The sequence below is a fragment of the Balaenoptera ricei genome, chromosome 8, assembly GCF_028023285.1.
Source record: "Balaenoptera ricei isolate mBalRic1 chromosome 8, mBalRic1.hap2, whole genome shotgun sequence".
NCBI lineage: Eukaryota > Metazoa > Chordata > Mammalia > Artiodactyla > Balaenopteridae > Balaenoptera > Balaenoptera ricei.
The window spans coordinates 86,297,715-86,316,858 of record NC_082646.1 but is presented as its reverse complement, the minus strand read 5'-3'; the positions used below and the strand labels follow the sequence as shown (position 1 = coordinate 86,316,858).

Sequence of the window (19,144 nt, the reverse complement as noted above, 5' to 3'; positions counted from 1 at the left end):
TCTCACAGTTATGGAGGCTGAGAAGTACAAGATCAAGGCACTGGTAGATTCTTTGTCTGTTGGAGGCCCTTTTCTGATTGATAGATGCTTGTCTTCTCACTGTGTCCTTAGATAGTGGAAGGAACAAGGGCACTCTCTGAGGTCTTTTATATAAGGACACTAATTCCATTCATGAGGGCTCCACCCTCTTGACCTAATCCCTTCCAAATACTATCCCTTTAGGGATTAGATTTCAACATATGAATTTTGGGGGGGTCACGAACAGTCATCTAAGCACAGCACAAGCTTAGATTTTTAAAAAAATGATGGGTATTTTAACCTTAGCAAGCCATAACTTAATAAACAAAAGTAATTGATATATTTTCATATTTAACAGTTTCTATGGTATACAGCTTTCAAAAGAGAAAGACAAGAAATTGTGCTACTGTATGCTCAGAGTCTTTTTAATGTTTTGGTTAACTTCTAGAGGTTTTTCAAAAGTCATGAAATGTGCTTTAAAACAATTTTATTGTATGTCTTTGTCAAAATATGAGACCTCCCTCTTTATTTCTTAAGGCGCTGATTTGCCAGTCTTTGAAAGCAAAAATACATGATTTCACATCATTAAATTACTGTCAGTAATAATTACTACTATTACTTTACTTTTTACTATTTAAAAAATTTACTTTTTATTTCTTTAGTAGTAATTAATATTACTTTAATAGTGCCACAATTAACACTATTAAATGTGCTACTGTATAGTCCTATCACTTCATTTAAACCTTAACTTCATATACCTGAACAGGGCCAAAACCTTAAGTAGCATACTTAACTGCAAGGCTAGATCCAGACAACTGTAAGTGATTTTGGGATATAGCTCTACTGGATACTCCCATTTGTTTCCAATATTCTTGCTTGTATTGTATAAAAGCAAACTTTCCTGGCTTTATCATCCTTAATTAATACTACTGAGTGACCACTGTGATATTTTGATACTTACTGTTTATAACTCTTAAAATTTTTTTTACCAAGTATGATATATGTGTGTGTGTGTATTTAGAAACCAAATCTATTTTTCTTTATTTTTAATGTTTGTATTAGATATGAGCATTATTTTTCATTTTATTAGGAGTTTTCATCTGAAGATTTTAAAGCACTTGTAGACACTTACCCATTATCTAGAAGCATTAGTTATTTACCTCTAAGACATAAGTAACACAGAGAATCCTTCCTTATGGTCTTTTTTGGGGGAGTGGGGAGAGTAACATTATTAAGTTGATTTCTTCCTTCTTACATTTTTGTCCCCTCCCCCATCACATAGGCTTAAATTTTCTTTATGATAAACAATATTATATAATCGCTCTTAAACTTGCATTAATAAAATAAATAAATAATGCATTTTCTTAAGATCCTGTCTAGCTTTGAATGATTTCCATCTCACCTGGAATTAAAAAATTATATTTGACTAAATTGCTAGAGTTGGAACTCTAAGGAACCCTGGTTAAGATGAAAGATTAAATTTAGAAAGTTGATTTTTTTTTTCCCTTCCCAAATGTGGTATAACAGAATTACTTATCAAAACAGAAAAGTTCTGACTCTGAGGTGTGAGACTTCATGGATGCCAGAGGCATTCAGATTCATGCCTCATGCTTCACGTTTCCCAGAAGTGTGCTATTATCACATTTTAATGCATGCCTTGCCCTGTGTTTTTGCATACTTATAGAAGCTTATGCCAGCTGAAATTAGCCTATGCAACTACTAACATGGGGAAGCATAACAAGCTCACTGGACTTAAAATACTTAAAGAAGCTAATCCTGTTGGAGGAACTTCCAGTGTGCAGCACCCTAGTCACTTAACATTAGGTTTCTGGATTTCTTTTTTGTTTGTTAGTATAATTTTGTGCATCAAATGATTGAGATCCCTAAACTTTTATGTCTGATAGTCTTCTGAACTTTAACTTGGGAAAGGTCAAGTATTATATGAAAGTTATCTTTTACTTTAAATAAATGCTAACATTCTGATTTGATATATGACTTTTTTTTGATTACTTGCTCTGTATCAGATCAGAAAAAGTCATTTAATAATGTTTAATATTAATATCATAGCAATTATCTATTATTTTTAAGCACAAATTAGAAGCATAATTGTACCAAGAACTAAAAGTAACAGATGTACAAAATAAAAGATTTTCTCCTATCTGTTGCTTCTTTTTTGGGGATTAGATATACTTTCAATTGTTCCTCCTGTGCTGTGAGAAATGAGTACATTTGACATGACATTAAACCACTTTTTTTACTCTATCAAGTCTAGTAAAACCTTTAAAAACATGTAGGATTTGCAAATCACTTGTGTTTTTAAATTTCTAAACCATAGAAGATTTTAACAAAGAAATTTATATTGTTACATGTGGAAAAGTTCTTTAGTTGTGGCTCCTATGTTGATCAATTCTTTTGAGAGTATAAGAGAGCTACCCACTGTGTAAAGGTGCCGTATTCCTATATATGGTCAACATGCTGGTACAGCATTTCTGCTAGAGCATAAAATAAGTGTGAAAAATGCATTCTGCAAAATTACACCCTCAAAAATAATGGTGCTGTGAGAAAAATGGGTTTGGGGAAGACCAAAGTCTATGCACTTTTAAAATGAGAATACTAACTAAAATAATAATTATTAACTTAGGAGATAATATAAATAGCCTAGGTAGGCATCTCAGAATGCTGCTTCAGAAGATATTAAAGCTGCACAAAAACAATAGAATGTGAGATAATGCAGACGAAAGTCAACTAGAGGTTTGAGCCAGGTTTGGGGCTTCTTTAAAGAAGGCACAGGAGGAAGCAAAACTCCCACAAAGAGTAATGCAAGGCATAGGGTGCACCTTTCTGGGGAGGGAGCCCCGGTGCAACAGCCAAGCTAACGTCTTTTATCTTCCCTGCTAAAGAATAGAATTCTACTCCTACTCTGTTGGCCTCATTTGCCTAGGAAAAAGCACATATTCACCAACCAAACTTCTATATCTTACTGACATCATTCCCCTGTTTACTAATCATATATGAGCTACCCGATGTTACAGAAGCACATAGTAGTGGCAGAACACATGTAGATAGTATCAGAGTTTGATGAAGTTGTTTAATAACAACACTCTTATTCCCCCAAACATTCCCCAACTTTTTGTTATCTTAACTTCTTTAGCTTAATTATTACATTATGGTGAACCAGGGGAGGCACTCTCCCTCTTGTGGAAGGAGATACTCAGTCTCTTAGGACCTTTATGATGCTGCTGTTCCAATAACCAAACCCCGCTCCTTTGTGGAACCTTCTAGATCATGGTGGGTAGTATGAAATTTACCCTAGAAGATTCTGAAATGAGTTAGAATAGTACATTAATTAAATTGGATCCAAAGCCATGCTATGGAACACTAAACATTCATTTTCTTTCTTTTTTTTTTTTTTTAAATTTATTTATTTATGTCTGTGTTGGGTCTTCGTTTCTGTGCGAGGGCTTTCTCTAGCTGCGGCAAGCGGGGGCCACTCTTCATCACGGTGCGCGGGCCTCTCACTATCGCGGCCTCTCTTGTTGCGGAGCACAGGCTCCAGACGCGCAGGCTCAGTAGTTGTGGCTCACGGGCCTAGTTGCTCCGCGGCATGTGGGATCCTCCCAGACCAGGGCTCGAACCCGTGTCCCCTGCATTAGCAGGCAGATTCTCAACCACTGCGCCACCAGGGAAACCCCAAAACATTCATTTTCTATTCCATTTCCTACCTCAAATTAGCTGTCCGAAATAGCTATATATTCTTTTTTTTTTTTTTTTTTAATTATTTATTTATTTATGGCTGTGTTGGGTCTTCGTTTCTCTGCAAGGGCTTTCTCTAGTTGCGGCAAGTGGGGACCACTCTTCATCGCTGTGCGCGGGCCTCTCACTATCGCGGCCTCTCTTGTTGCAGAGCACAGGCTCCAGACGCGCAGGCTCAGTAATTGTGGCTCACGGGCTTAGTTGCTCCGCGGCATGTGGGATCTTCCCAGACCAGGGCTCGAACCCGTGTCCCCTGCATTGGCAGGTAGATTCTCAACCACTGCACCACCAGGGAAGCCCGCTATATATTCTTAAACAAGTTCTTCAGAGATTCTACAATGAGATCAACTGACACGATTAACATATTTCAATTACAAAATTCTAATAACATACCCTGAATTTGCATATTCTCTTGCCCATTATCAATTTTTTGTAAAGAAATCAAATTTGAAGAATAAGATTTCAAAGAAGTTAAAATCCAAAAGTTTAAAGTCCACAAAGTGAATTTCATAATCAAATAATCTTACCTTTGTGAGTTAAAATCCAATAAAAGTTCAAACTTCTCAAATTAAAACTCAAAGAAATTGAAGTCCTTCCTATTTTATTCTTTCCAGTATCAGCCAGATGGCTTCTGGATGCCTGGTCTGAGCTGGAATTCCTATAGCAGCTACTGTCTGGGCTCCTGCAGTGGGTGTCATCTCTCAGGGCTTCAGAAGTTGAATTGGGTCTACACCAACTTTCTCATGTTTCCTACTTCCGACTGAACCAAAAGATGATCACGTCAGTCCCACACCCAGCACGTTCAGAATAGAATCCAATCCCCAGTTTCTCATGTGGCCATTCCAAGCAAAATGTTGTTTCCTGTTTGGCATGATCCAGACCCATGTGCTTGTTGCCAAAGACCATAGCAGAGACTAAGTGAAGGAAGGCAAAGAAGAGAAAGCATTCTTCATGTCAGACTTTCCAAGATGCCAGACAGTTTATACTGTTGAGCAGAGTCTATGACCTGTGACATAACTCAGTGGGAAGCAATCTCCCATCAAGGCATTCATTATAGCATTATGTATTTATAATATCTTACAGGAAAAATTGAACAATATACACTGTCTCCTCTCTCAAAGAGGCTTCATAAAGTGTTGGTTAAGTGCTTTGATTTTGGAGCCAGAACTCAAATTCCAGTTATGCCACTTATTGTATGACCTTGGACAGGTTATTCATTTCTCTGAGAGTGAGTTTCCTAATCTGTAAAATAGGGATTATAATACTTACATTAATAGATTGTTGTAAAGATTAAGTGAAGTCTGTGTAAAGTCCTTAGAACAAGTGCCAGACATTTGGTAAATGTTATATAACATTATCATCATTATTGCTGTTATTATTATTCTCAGAGGGTACTGAGAGTGTTGCACTCTTGCAACATTTAGAAATTTACATTGTTGGTAGCCCCAGTCATAAAGACTTGTTTGACTTATGAAAATAACTCTACCGTTATTTGCCTTTGTAAAATATTCCAAACACCTTAATGTTTCTTTCCCTCTGAGTCCTGTGTTTCCGGACCCCGTGCTGAACCAAGCACGGGCCCTATCTAGTGGCATAGTGTCCACCTTGCCTTGGAAGCATTAGTTTCAATCCTGGGTCCCGGTGACTGCTGTACTGACCTCTGGCCTAAGAAACCTGCTTGATGGACACAGCTTCCCCCTCATCTCCACATCAGTTCCAACTGGAGAATAACTTTCAGTGGATCTCTGAATTGAAGGAACTGTTTATGTTTCTGAGGCTCATGTTCTTAGGTGCCCAGTGAGGGCCAACAGTACTGCCATTTCCTCTTGAAGACATGGTCTTTCCTCAGGTTTTTTTTAAAATTTTTATTTATTTATTATTTTTGTTTGTATTGGGTCTTCATTGTTGCGTGCGGGCTTTCTCTAGTTGCGGTGAGCGGGGTCTCCTCTTCATTGCGGTGCCGGGGCTTCTCAGTGTGGTGCTTCTCTTGTTGTAGAGCCAGGCTCTAGGTGCGCAGGCTTCAGTAGATGCAGCACGTGGGCTCAGTAGTTGTGGCTCACGGGCTCTAGAGCGCAGGCTCAGTAGTTGTGGTGCACGGGCTTAGTTGCTCCGCGGCACGTGGGATCTTCCCGGACCAGGGCTCAAACCCGTGTCCCCTGCATCGGCAGATGGATTCTTAACCACTGTGCCACCGGGGAAGCCCCTTTCCTCAGTTTTTGAATGCTCCTGGTTTTTTTTTTATTATTATTATTTATTTATTATTTATTTATTATTTTTATTTTTGGCTGTGTTGGGTCTTCATTTCTGTGCGAGGGCTTTCTCCAGTTGCGGCGAGCGGGGGCCACTCTTCATCGCGGTGCGCGGGCCTCTCACTATCGCGGCCTCTCTTGTTGCGGAGCAGAGGCTCCAGACGCTCAGGCTCAGTAGTTGTGGCTCACGGGCCCAGCTGCTCCGCGGCATGTGGGATCTTCCCAGACCAGGGCTCGAACCCGTGTCCCCTGCATTGGCAGGCAGATTCTCAACCACTGCGCCACCAGGGAAGCCCGAATGCTCCTGGTTTTGAGTTAACGTTTCTGTCATCCTTTTCTTCAGTATTTAGGATTTGCCTCCAGGGTTTGCCTCTACTGAACTCCTGTTCCTTTCGGAAAAATTCCCTCCTGTAACAGACTTGGGGCTGCATTGTTTGCAGCAGTTGAGGTTTTTCTTTTCTTTTACCTTCTTTTTGCTTTCTGATCCATACTTGTGTTTTTCTAACATATTTCTCTAGCTATTTTTTTCCTTGCAGGGTCTCTCATAGTGAGAGATATGAAGTCAATAAATTCCAAGTTTGTCAATAGCATCCTTTGTTCAAACCAGTCTTATCCATTTTCGCCTCCCTGAGTTAAATAATCCTACCCAGGATGTATTTTCCCACAGTCCAACGTCTAATTTAGATCTGGACTCCTTGATTTATTCTTGTTCTGCCTGGATCTCCTGTAATGTAATTCATCTTGCCTTTACCTTTTCTTAATCTTAATCTTAGGCCCATAAATTTTTGGAGTTCACCAAATACTTTTTTTTTTGGAGTACTTTATATTAATCTTCTTAGTATTCCCCTCTCCAGTTTGTTCAGATTTTATGTGCACTCTTTGTATAACTATTCCATCCTCATAAGAGATTCTCTGATTTCTCTTGCTATTAATTTATCTGTAACCTAAATGCCACCTCTTCACAATATTCAGGATTCTGCCTTCTCCGGGGAATTGCTCTCCACAGAAGATTTGCTCTCTGAGATCTTATCTATGAGATTTCTCTGTTAGGTTTCACTGGGGCCCCATTTCTTATTTCTGATTTTGTAACAATTAAAATATACCCCCCTTTTATAATAACCTCTTTAAGAGTAGTTAGACTTGGATGTACCTCCTGTACCCTCATACCTGGCCTTCACGATCTTAGTTTTTATTTTTCATATCTGTCGAATGTGTTCTCAGATCAGATGTTTACATTTATTCTAAGGAAATCTCTTTCCTCCTTGAGCTAAATAAGCTATCTTATTTGTTTTCATGCACACACTGCTTTGTTCTGATTGTAAGATTGAAGCATATTTTAAAACCACTTTACTTTCTTCTTGATTCCTTTAACAAATCTGATTCCTAGATTTGTAATCCTTTCTTTGAGTTGTTTCACTACCTAACTGAAGAAGACAAAGCATTCTTTTTATAACAAATCTACTACTTTTCTATAGGTGAAGCCATAGTTTGGGTTTCTGACAATTAGAACCATGGTCAACATTTATGTGATAAATAAACTTAGAGTCAACCTGAATTGGTGGAGTTTACTTTAAAAGCTTGTGGACAAGCCACACAAATCTAAGGTTAGCTCGTCCACAGTTCCTTTTTGGCCCAGAATGTAGTTTAAAATAACATAATGGAGAACAGAATTTGAGGCATGGGACCTAATGCTTCCTATCTAGGCATGGTACTATCAATTTAATAATAGAACCTCACTGTAGCAGCTAGAACCCAGCTGCCACTAAACTTTAAAGTCCTGACCTGCAGATTTAGTTGCAAAACACAGAAAAACAGCAACTGTTGTTCTCCCTTCCAATGCCTAAAATGATCTAATCCCAATCTCAGACTTGCCTGCAGTATCAGGTGACTTTCACTGCCTAGTTCAAGTGCCAGTAGCTGCAGCCTGCACAGTAACCCCATCCTTGCCCTGGGCTAGCATTTTCTGAAGGCCAGGGTTAGTGGAAAATAATCCCAGCTGCCTTCAGTTGCTGTAATCCATCAAGCTCAAAATTCTACACAGTTCTTGCTTATTAAAAATTTCAGGCCAACCTCCCTATTCTTCATGTACAGTCCCTTCAGTAAGAGCACAAATATAAAACTGAAAATTCCACTACATGACCCAATGTAAGTTGCCAGACACCACCAAGGTTAAAAAGCAAGCAAGCAAATGAACAAAAAACCCACATAGTCCTTGCATATTAAAGCATCATCAAAGCATGAAGCCACCTAGTCAGGGTCCCTCCATAAGTCTCAATATTTTTGTGTTATTTTCTCTCCAAAATTACTCATGTGTTTCTCAGGGTTCCTGACCATCTTGGTCCCCTAAGTATAGCACTATCCTGAGTTTTACGAGACATTCTAGCAAAATACTGACCCTAAGGTGGTAGTGAAGACCCCAGAATTTGTAGGCAGCTGGTCAGAGGGAGGGCAGTCTTGTGGAGAATTGTGCCCTTAACCTTGAGTTTTGTTAACTCCTTGCATTTGGGGGACTGATACTTCCCAATTTCAAAACATACCACAAGTAAAGCTACAGTAATTAAAACAGTGTGGTACTGGCACAAGCAGAGACATATAGACCAATGGAATAGAATTAAGAGTGCAAAAATAAACCAATACATCTGTAGCCAATTGACTTTCAAAAGGGTGTCAAGACCATGCAATGGGGAATGAATAGTCTCTTTAACAAATGGTGCTGGCACAACTGGATATCCACATACAAAAGACTGATGTTGGACCCCTACCTAATATCATATACGAAAAAAAAAGAAAAAACAAGCTGAAAGTGGATCAATGACCTAAATATAAGAGCTAGAAGCATAAAACTTTTCCAAGAAGACATAGAGGTAAATCTTCATGACCCTGGATTTAGCAATGGATTCTTAGACATGACACCAAAAGTATGAGCAACAAAAGAAAAAAATAGGTAAATTGGAGTTCTTCAAATTTAAAAAAAATTTGTACATTAGAGGACATTATCAAGAAAGTGAAAAGACCACCTACCAAATGGGAGAAAATATTTGCGAATCATGTATCTGATACGGTTAAATATCCTAGATATATAAAGAACTCTTAGACTCAACAACAAAAAGACAAACAGCTCAATTAAAAAGATGGGCAAAGGAATTAAATAGACATTTTTCCAAAGAATATGTACAAACAGCCAAGAAGCACATCGACATCCTTTGCCATAAGGGAAATGCAAATCAAACCCACAATGAAGTAACACTTTACACACATTAGTGATGACTATAAAATAAAAATCACACACATAGACAAAATGGAAAATAAGTTGGTGAAGATGGAGAAATTGGAAACTTTGGATATTGGAAACATAAAATGGTGCAGCCACTTTGGAAAACGATGTGGTGGTTCCTCCAAAAGGTAAACATAGAATTACCATGTGGCCCTGCAATTCTACTCCTAAATGTATACCCCAAAATAATTGAAAATAATCAAAAACATGTGCCTGTACATGCATATTTATAGCAGCAGTGTAGATAATAGCCAAAAGGTGGAAACCAAACATCCATGAAAAGATGAAGGTAGAAATACATTGTGGTATATACATAGAATGGAATGTTATTCAGCCATGAAAAGGAATGAAGTACTGATAATGCTAGAACATGGATGAACCTTGAAAACATTATGCTAAATGAAAAAAGCCAGACAAAAAAGGTACCATGTTGCATGATTCCATTTATATTTGAAATATCCAGAGTAGATAAATCCATAGAGATAGAATGCAGATTCATGTTTTCTAAGGCTGGAGGGGAGATGACAATGGGTAAACTAATGTATGAGGGGTTTTACTTTGGAATGAAGGAAATTTGTCAGAACTGGCTAGAGGTTGTGGTCGCACATTTTCAACGTACTAAATGCCACTGATTTCCTCACTTTAAAATGGTTGATTTTATGTTATGTGAATTTTACTTCAAAAATTATTAAAAAAAAAAAAAAAAAGACAAGTGGAGCAGAACCACTTCATCCCAGTTGTCTAGCCAAGGTCATCCTAGATGGCCAGCTGATTCCAAGACATGTGATCTAGCCCAGCTATGACCTGCAGAACCACCCAGGTAATTTGTAGACTCTTGAGCTTAATAAATATTTGTTGTTCTATGCCTCTGAGTTTTGAGGTGGTTTGTTATGCAGCATTATTGTGGCAATAGATACCAAATATAGATAGCTATTCATACTTCATAAATATTATCACATTGTCTTTATTTACTACTTAGACTAAATTCTATTCCTAAATCTTAATCCTTTGTGTAGCCAAAGAGTGATCTTCCTAAAATATCCTTTTTTTTTTTTTTTTTTTTTTGCTCAAAACTTTACATATCAGGACAGTCTTCACACTCTATATCCTGACATTCAAGCATTATTTTGTTTACTAATACCTCTTATAACTTCTTTTGATATCATATGTCTGTACCATATGTCATAACATTTGTTTATATATACATAACAGTTTATATCTCTGTTTCATGTGTAGGACTTATCTCTTTAACTAAAGAGAGATATTGTTCTCATATTTAAAAAAAAAAAAACTCCAAAAATCTTTTAATATCTACAATGGGACTGAGCATGTAATAGACCCGCAAAAAATTAATATTTAAATAATAATTGTTAAGTATAATCTTTGTTAGAGTAAGTGATGAAAAACACTTTTTAAATGAATGAGTGAATTAAAATTCAAAACAATTATTTGTTGAATTAAATTTGCACAAATTACCCACTATTAACTACTTTTTGTTGCTAATTCTCAGTGCTGTCACTTAGTGATTCACCACCACTCTGAATAGTATTTTGCCATATTCCATAGAACTTTAAAAGCCTGAAGATGTGTATGCATTATTAGATGCATAGTGCAGTGTAAAAAACAAATGATAATGACTACATTTTTTTTTAATTAATTAATTAATTTATTTATTTTTGGCTGCGTTGGGTCTTCGTTTCTGTGCGAGGGCTTTCTCTAGTTGCGGCGAGTGGGGGCCACTCTTCATCGCGGTGCGTGGGCCTCTCACTGTCGTGGCCTCTCTTGTTGCGGAGCACAGGCTCCAGACGCGCAGGCTCAGTAGTTGTGGCTCACGGGCCCAGTTGCTCCGCGGCATGTGGGATCTTCCCAGACCAGGGCTCGAACCCGTGTCCCCTGCATTGGCAGGCAGACTCTCAACCACTGCGCCACCAGGGAAGCCCATGACTACATTTTTTTGATAGCTGCTTTAGAATAGTGTTGTTGATTGATTTACTTTGGATCTCAGCATTAGAAGCATCTTTGGTCATCACCAAAACCTCACTTTGTCATGAATCTCCTCTAAATCATCTCCAATAAGTGTCCATCCAGCCACTACTTGTTCTATTTCTGATAGCTCTAATTTAATTTAAAAAATCTAATAACTTTTAAACTTTTACCGTTAGTCTTGATTTTGTCTTCTGGAGTTGAATAATGCAAATTAATTCTCAGTCTATGACTGCCTTTAAATATTTGAACAAGTGTGATTTAAATCTTCTCCACTTTAAATATCTCCAGTCTCTCCATCTATTTCTCTGACCCCTCACCATCCTGGTAACTCTTTGTTCTGTTTAGTTTTTTTGGTATTCCTCTTTGTTGACCCCACATTGTACACAATTTTCCAGGTTAATCAATGATGAGTAAAGCAGCCCCACCTCCTCTTTTTTTTTTTTTCAGATCATTATTTAGCCTAAACTTGCATTATTATTTCTTTTACATACATCATATCATTGATCTAAATTGAACTTAAAGTCAATTAAAGCCCCCAAGTTTTTGCTTACAATTTGCTTTTAGGCTACTTCCTTCTCCTGTACTTGTACTGCTGATTTTTTAGATATGTGAACAGAACTTTATACATTGATACTACTAAATTTCTACTTACAAGGTTTTTATTTAGTAGATTAGCCTTACAAGATTTTTCAGATATTTAATCTGTCACCCAGGGATTAACAATTTCTCCTATCTTTGTTTTCACTTGTAAATTTTGTATGAATACCAACTTTACCACTGTCCAAGTTATTGATAAAAATGTTAAGTAGCCCATGATTAGGGACAGAGATCTTTAGCATGCTAATAGGGTCCCTGCTTCAGATTTATATTAGTTTTCCCTGAATATGGCTGTTCATTTAGTTATGAATCTATAGGCTCACCTATTTCCAACTTAAACACAATTTTCTAATTGCCTCACTCTAGTAACACTATTTTAAAAAGTGAGCTTAGTCTGTCATAATTGCTCCTATTGAATCAATGCGTAAAATTTTATCATGGCCTGAAGGGCCTTCGTGATTTGCTCCCTACCCAGCTTCTCCATCTTCACTTGTACTACTGACCCCTTCATCTCTGTGCTCAAGTCACTTTATTTTCTTGTTTCTGTTCCTCAAACACTTGATTCTCCTTCATGCCCCAGTACCTTACCATATGTTTCCTCTGCTTGGATTCTCTTCCCCTATCTTCCTTGCAAGCTGTTTTTCCTGCTCTTCTTAAGGTCTTATTTTAAATATTTCTTCTTCTGAATAGCTTTCCCAACATTGGCTTGCTCCTGTCCCACTTCCTCCCTTATCTAGAACTGGTATCCCTGTTACATTCATAGCACCCTGTGTATAGTAATTGTCACAACTGTAATTAATAAAACTGCTTGAGGAGTTATTTAATATCGACCTGTCCCCTAGACTGTAAGATCCGTGAGGACAGAGATTTAGTAGTCTTCTCTATTCCCATGTTTAACCCAGGTCTAAATAACATAGAGGGGTTATAATAAAATATTACAAAAATTGGGGATGATGCCCTTCTTGGTGAAGCATTGTACTTAGATTCCTTTAGATGTAAATGGAAATTTCAGGACTTTGAGAGAGTCTAGTCAAAATGCTTCCCTCTCCCTTTATGCCCTAAAATGCCTAGTACTACCCTTGTGTTGCTAGTACTTCTCCTGCTCTGCTGAATGTGGAATTCCGCAATGGTGCAGATGGTCTGGGCCCTGTAAATGGCATTGCTTTCTTAGTTAAAAGTGTGTAACTCAGAAGGGTATGTAGCCTGCAGCCTACAGTCAAGTCCCATACAGGGACAACTATATGTGTGTGTGTTCATTCTGATTCCTTATATTACTTTCTCCAGGAAAGAAATTGTAAGCTAGGGAAGCATCCACTTATAACTTTCTTTTGTCTTGTTTTGGATAGTGAGTGACGTATTTCTCTATCATTTTTAAAGAGAAGCATCAAAAGAAAGCAGTCATGAATTCTAAATAGAGGACTTAACCAGGAGGCTTGCAGACCTTCTACGTTCTCCTGCCTTGTTGCAGATACGCCCATTTATCTGGGAAGGGACATACAGACTTAGCAGTACGTTGCTTAAAGACAATAGATGGTAGCCACAGTCTATTGAGATCTGCTTTCCACTGGAAGCAATAATGATTATATGTTGCTGTTAGAGATGTCAAGCTCCATGGAGGGAATTTCCCCATGGGTCTCACTCTCTGCACATTAAATATTTGCTTAGTATGCGAATTACCCCATGTTGGGTCCTAATGATTATTGTTTATTTTTCTAAAAGTGTTCACAAACCATTTTATAATCTGCCCTAGAACTTTTCAGGGAATAAAGATCAAACTTACCTTCTTTAAAATTAAGTACATTTGCCTTGCTTCAATCCTTGGATCCCTTTACCATTTACCTTTACTTCTCAAATTTTATGAAACGTAAAAATTTAGGTCTCTTGCTGAAGAAGGATGCCAAATGCTGGTGGTTATTAATCAGCCCTGAAATTTCTCTAGATTGAAATACACAAAGGCAGCCAGTTAAGAGCCCTTTTGTGTAGGAAAGATGCCACTCAGGAAAAGTCTTCAAACCTTCCTTGGGACTATGCTCTCTGTGACTTTGCTTTGGTTCCAGGGTACCTTAGACATGGCCCTCAGTGTCCTCTAAGTGACTTCCAGACATTGAACTTGAGCACTAGCTACTCTCATTGCTTGGACAAAAACAAAAAGTGCTGGGAGTTCCCTGGTGGCCTAGTGGTTAGGATTCTGGGCTTTCACTGCTGTGGTCTGGGTGGCGTGGACAAAAACAAAAAACAAAAGAAAGAAACCCTGCTAACTAATCACTGATTTATATTTCTACGATTGATCCATAGAGAATATTAAGAATTTTGTTAAGGCTTGATTTTAAAAAGTTTTTTTAGTGGCAGTTGGAGAACTCCCATTATAATTGGATCACTGTCATCTTTTATTAAGTATTTGAACGCACAATTGTGTGATATGAACATTCACAAAGCAGTCTAATCTGCTCATAGACTCTTTATATGTCAAAAACTCCCTTTTGAAGTCTTTAAAACATAGACTCTCTTTTACATTCATGAATATATGATCTTCACCCCTAGGTTTTGTTGGGCTAAACTTGCTTCAGTATTTATGTAATTTTTTAACCAAGTCCTTGCTTTTTCCCTCTTCTCCTTGAGTTTATCTTTTTAGCTTCTACTTTTTATATCTCTTATTTCTGAGTCTTTGAACTCTTAACACCAAAAATCTTTCTCTAACCCTAATGATTTTCCAAGATCCTAGAAGTTCATTATAAAAAACATTGTAACAAGTATAATTGCCAATGAAAACAGCCTAATTGTTACTACCTGTTATAAAACAATTGTTTACAAAGCTCTCCATGTAAAAAAACATGACTCAGCAGAGATTGGTTTTCTTCCTCCTGAGAGTTTTTAGAAGAGAGGTGGAATAACAGACAAAAATATATAAAGTGCTTTTTATAGAAGATTCAACTTTTGTGAAACAAACATGGAGAAATGTCAAAAGGGAAACTTCCATTGTAATTACTGTAACTATTAAGACTTTTCAGTCTTTTCTCACATTTAAAATATAAAATTTTCATGACATATATATATTTTACATCCTAAGTAAAATATTTAAATGTAAGTAATATGTTGACCTAGGATTTGCAGCCAAGGAGACTAAAACAGCTTTACCCACATTATCTGACGCCTAGTTCTCTCTGAATTAGGTATGTATATGCCAGGTATTATTATTACTATTCCTTCTTTTGAGACTGAAAAAGAAAAAAAAAGAAAAAAGAAAAAGGATCCAGCTACATTTTTTAGATTTATATTAGTTGTGACTTTATAATGTAATAGGAGAATTTTGAGACATTTTACAATTATCTTGCTTTTGAATGTTACTTATGTATGTAAGTGCTTCGTGTATTTGGTTTTGTCCTAGTTTTACTATTTTTTTATTGTATCTTTTCCTACTGGGTCAAAAGTTAATTGGTGCCTCAGTTAACACCATTTGGATTAAGCTTTTCTGAATAGTAACAAAAATTAAAAATAATAATGTCTAAAAAGTGTCAGTTATTAACAGCAAGCAATTATATAATGACATTTCCAGAGGTCTTTACTTCTAATTTTTGTTGATTTTATTTATTAAGTTCCATGCATTGTACTTCCCAAAACTAATTCTAAGATAATACTTTAAATTTTTGTACAGAGCTTTAAAGTTTACAAAAGCAGGTCATATATATTCAATTATTATGTATTGGTATAGACCATAACCACATGAAAATAGATTAGATAGATTATAGTTAATTCTCAACATTTCTTTACATAACCTTAAGGTTGTACACATATCAGTTCAATTAAGTTATTTTACATTATTACTAAATATCAAATATTTTAGATGCCCAAGAAATTGAGTCCACAAAATACTTGTATTTTCAAAGACACATACACTATTATTTTTGTTGAGGGAAAAAGCAAGACTCAGACAATAGAATCCCAGCTTACTTCTGCTTGTATAAATCAAGTTATTTAAATAAATGAATTGTGTATGCTGACCTGTTCTACCAATGTGCTACTGGGGTGTATGAAAAAAAGATGTGCATGGTGGTGGAAGTAGAAAGAGGCATAAAGCGTATTGGAAAACTACCAAATGTCCCCTGCAAATGGGCCCTATTCAGAATCAGTAAGCGTATGATGAGTGAAGTGGTTTTGAATATCGCCTTTAGATTCCATGCTGTTACAAGGCCAGCCCTGAACATGGCAACTCTTATTTCCACACACAGTACCTCTTCACTCTCAATTTAACCCCAAAATCTGATGAACCCATTACTCCATACTTGATTTCATGGAACAAGGAGTAGATATAGTTACAAATGATCAATCACAAGCCGTGAACCAAAGCAGCAAGGCATTAACAATTCACACCATTTCGGTCCACTTGCTCAAGCAGAAGATGTGCCAGAATATTTAATGCACAGCTACTTCGTTCAGTTTAAGAAAAGACATGACTCAGGCTGCATTTTCAAAACGGAGGAGACTTCCTAAGATTTCATACTTCCAAGCCCCAATGTCAACGTTCACCCACATATCAGCAATTAAAATAAACAGGTGTTCTGTAAAGGTCACAATGTCTGAATTAAATTTTACCCAGGTAAAAACAGTATGACCTATGAAATTCTTCCCCCCAGTGCATCCCTTTTCTGCTTGATCCTATCATACAAATCAGTGTCGCTTACAACAGTATTCAAACACTGTAGACCCCACAGGCAATATGCCGTCAGTTTAATAGGATCACTGAAAAACTAAAGCAGCTGTGAAAGACTGCTCTAACTATAGCAATCATGTGCTTGTCATTTTGTTCAGTGGAGGAAAAATCCAAATTTGGGTAGGCATCAGTATTTAAGAAAACGACTGCTAAATCTTTTCTCATAAGTACCTTAGGGACAATAGGATTTGACATATAGCATGTAAACAAAAGTACACAGCAGCTGTTAGTTTAGCTGTGTTTGAATAAAAATATACTGATATAAATCAAGCAACATAGGAAACCGTATGCTCTCCATCATTCAATCTTCCCAGTAGACCATGCTTTTGAGTGGCGTCTGCTGGTTGCTTCCGGACTGGGAGCTTTCCAACTACTACCTAAAGCTGGATAAGGAACAGTAAAACATATACATACCTTGGCACTAGCTCAAACTCCCTCCAGGCCTACTTCCTGTATGGGAAGCCGTCATTCTAGGTATCTTTTAAGAACTCACCTTGTATCATACAAAAAAGACTTTTTAGATCAACTTCATTAAAAAAAAAATTTCAATTGAATTGGTGGGAAATTTCCACATGATGTCCTGCTAACAATAGCTGAGTATTTTTGAGACTTGCGACCTGAAATTTCCTGCCAAAGAGCATATAGAAGTTTCTGTATAGGTAATTATGCTCTGGGCAGTGCCTTTTTTTCGTAGTCTCATGTACTCTGACTAAAATGTGAAAATTACAATATTATGTAAATTATGATTCTGGATACTTAATTGGCATGAATTTTAATTTTTAATTGGAAGCAGGTTATTAAAGCTTTTGATAATTTCCAGTGCTTGAAAAATATATTGATTAAAAAAATCCTCTTTTTAGCTTTCCACAGTAGATTCAAATGCAGCGTGCCAAGTGTCTCTTTAAATGTCAGGTGTTGCTTTTGGTGAGAGATATACATTCACTAGGTATAGAACTTGACAGGACATTCCAGTCTATATCTTCTTGGTAAGTTCTATTAGGTTTCTCTTTAGAGGAACTTTAGGCTCCTTGTCAAAAATTCTTGTGCTGCACCCATCACAAATCCAAATAAGTTCAAGCTTCTTATCAGTGACGAAGTGGTTTTAGTATAAGGTCCTCTTGAAGACTGAACAGTTTGTCTTATGATTAGCTTCTGAACTCATTGTGTTTGGAGTTCTTAGAAGGAATTACCTTTATTATTTAAAATAGCTATTTTGACCTTAAGCTAATATTATTGCCCTGCTATTTAAGTTTTATTGTGTGCCTTTTCCCACAGTAGCACGATTTAGGATAAAGCACATAAGGATTTTCCAAGACTTTTAAAATACCCAGCTCTGGTCTTCTCCTGACTAGTTAATGCTTCATTGCCAAATCGTATTGTTTTCCTTTTATATTTATTTTCTTCTTTAGTGTTCAAGATAATTTTATAAGGAAGATTAAAATAAAACTATTGTACATACCCTAAATGTGCTTCAAAATTCTGGTACATTCGTATTTATTTATCAAAGTTTGATCAAATTTTCATTTGGTCACAGAAAGTTACAGATTCTAAGTGATTGTGTATAGTTGTACTCATGGTCTTAAAACTCACCTAAAAGACTGCCCACAGTATATTCAAAAGTACTGTTTATTTATCCAGTAGACATTTATTGGGCACTGCTTTTACCAAACTAAAAAACACCATGCCCTCTAACCCCAAAGGTTTTGTGATTTACTGGAGGATGGAAGTGGGAGTGGAGAAGATAAGGATTAATACAAATCAATAAGAGAAAAATAAAAGTATAAACAATACTCTGGGAAACAGAAAGGATGGAACAATTAATTCTGCCTACACAACTTGGGATATTTTGGAAGTGACAATTGATATGAGCCTTGAAGGACAAAAATATATTAACAGGTGGAAAGAAAGGGGGAAGACATGCAAGGGAAATAGAACAGCATGAGTGAGAGAAGTATCAGTTGATAGTTATGAAGTTAATATAGCTACTACTTTTAATCATATGATCTATTTACCCATAATGCTCAGTACTAGCTATGTCCAGTAAAGTTACTCCTTTTGGCCACATGATCTATTTACCCAACATCCTCAGTCTTAACTCCAAACCCACTGAAACCATTGGATTAATTTCAATTTGCCCTACAGTCATGACGAGAATAAACAAAATGGATAAAAAGCTATCATCCATATAACTTCACCTTTCCAGCGATGGAAGTGATCCCCGTGGAATGATCACATTGGACTGATCTATGCATATTGATAGATTTAAGGAATGATTAATTTCCAAATCATTTATCTAATAAAAATGTTGAGGACTTGCTTAAAGGAAATATTGAAATTACAAGAAAGCAAAATTCTATAAATAAGAGCCAATAGGTAGAACGCCTGTAATAAAGGCCTCAAACACAGAAGAAATGCTATGTGTAGCTATGCAAACAAAAATTAAAGAAACATAAGATAATGGGAGCCAGCTAACCTTGAATGAGGCTATATTTATGAGTAGCAGTTTGAAAGAGAAGCTCATGGTTTACACACAAAATAATATCCCAGGGTTCATTCCCT

General features: G+C 36.7%; 1 protein-coding gene across 22 annotated transcripts in view; it reads left to right on the top strand.

Annotated features, from left to right (window-relative positions):
• DCDC1 (doublecortin domain containing 1) overlaps nucleotides 1-19,144 on the top strand; it is a 466,050-nt gene that overhangs the window by 88,788 nt on the left and 358,118 nt on the right. The window lies entirely within an intron of this gene.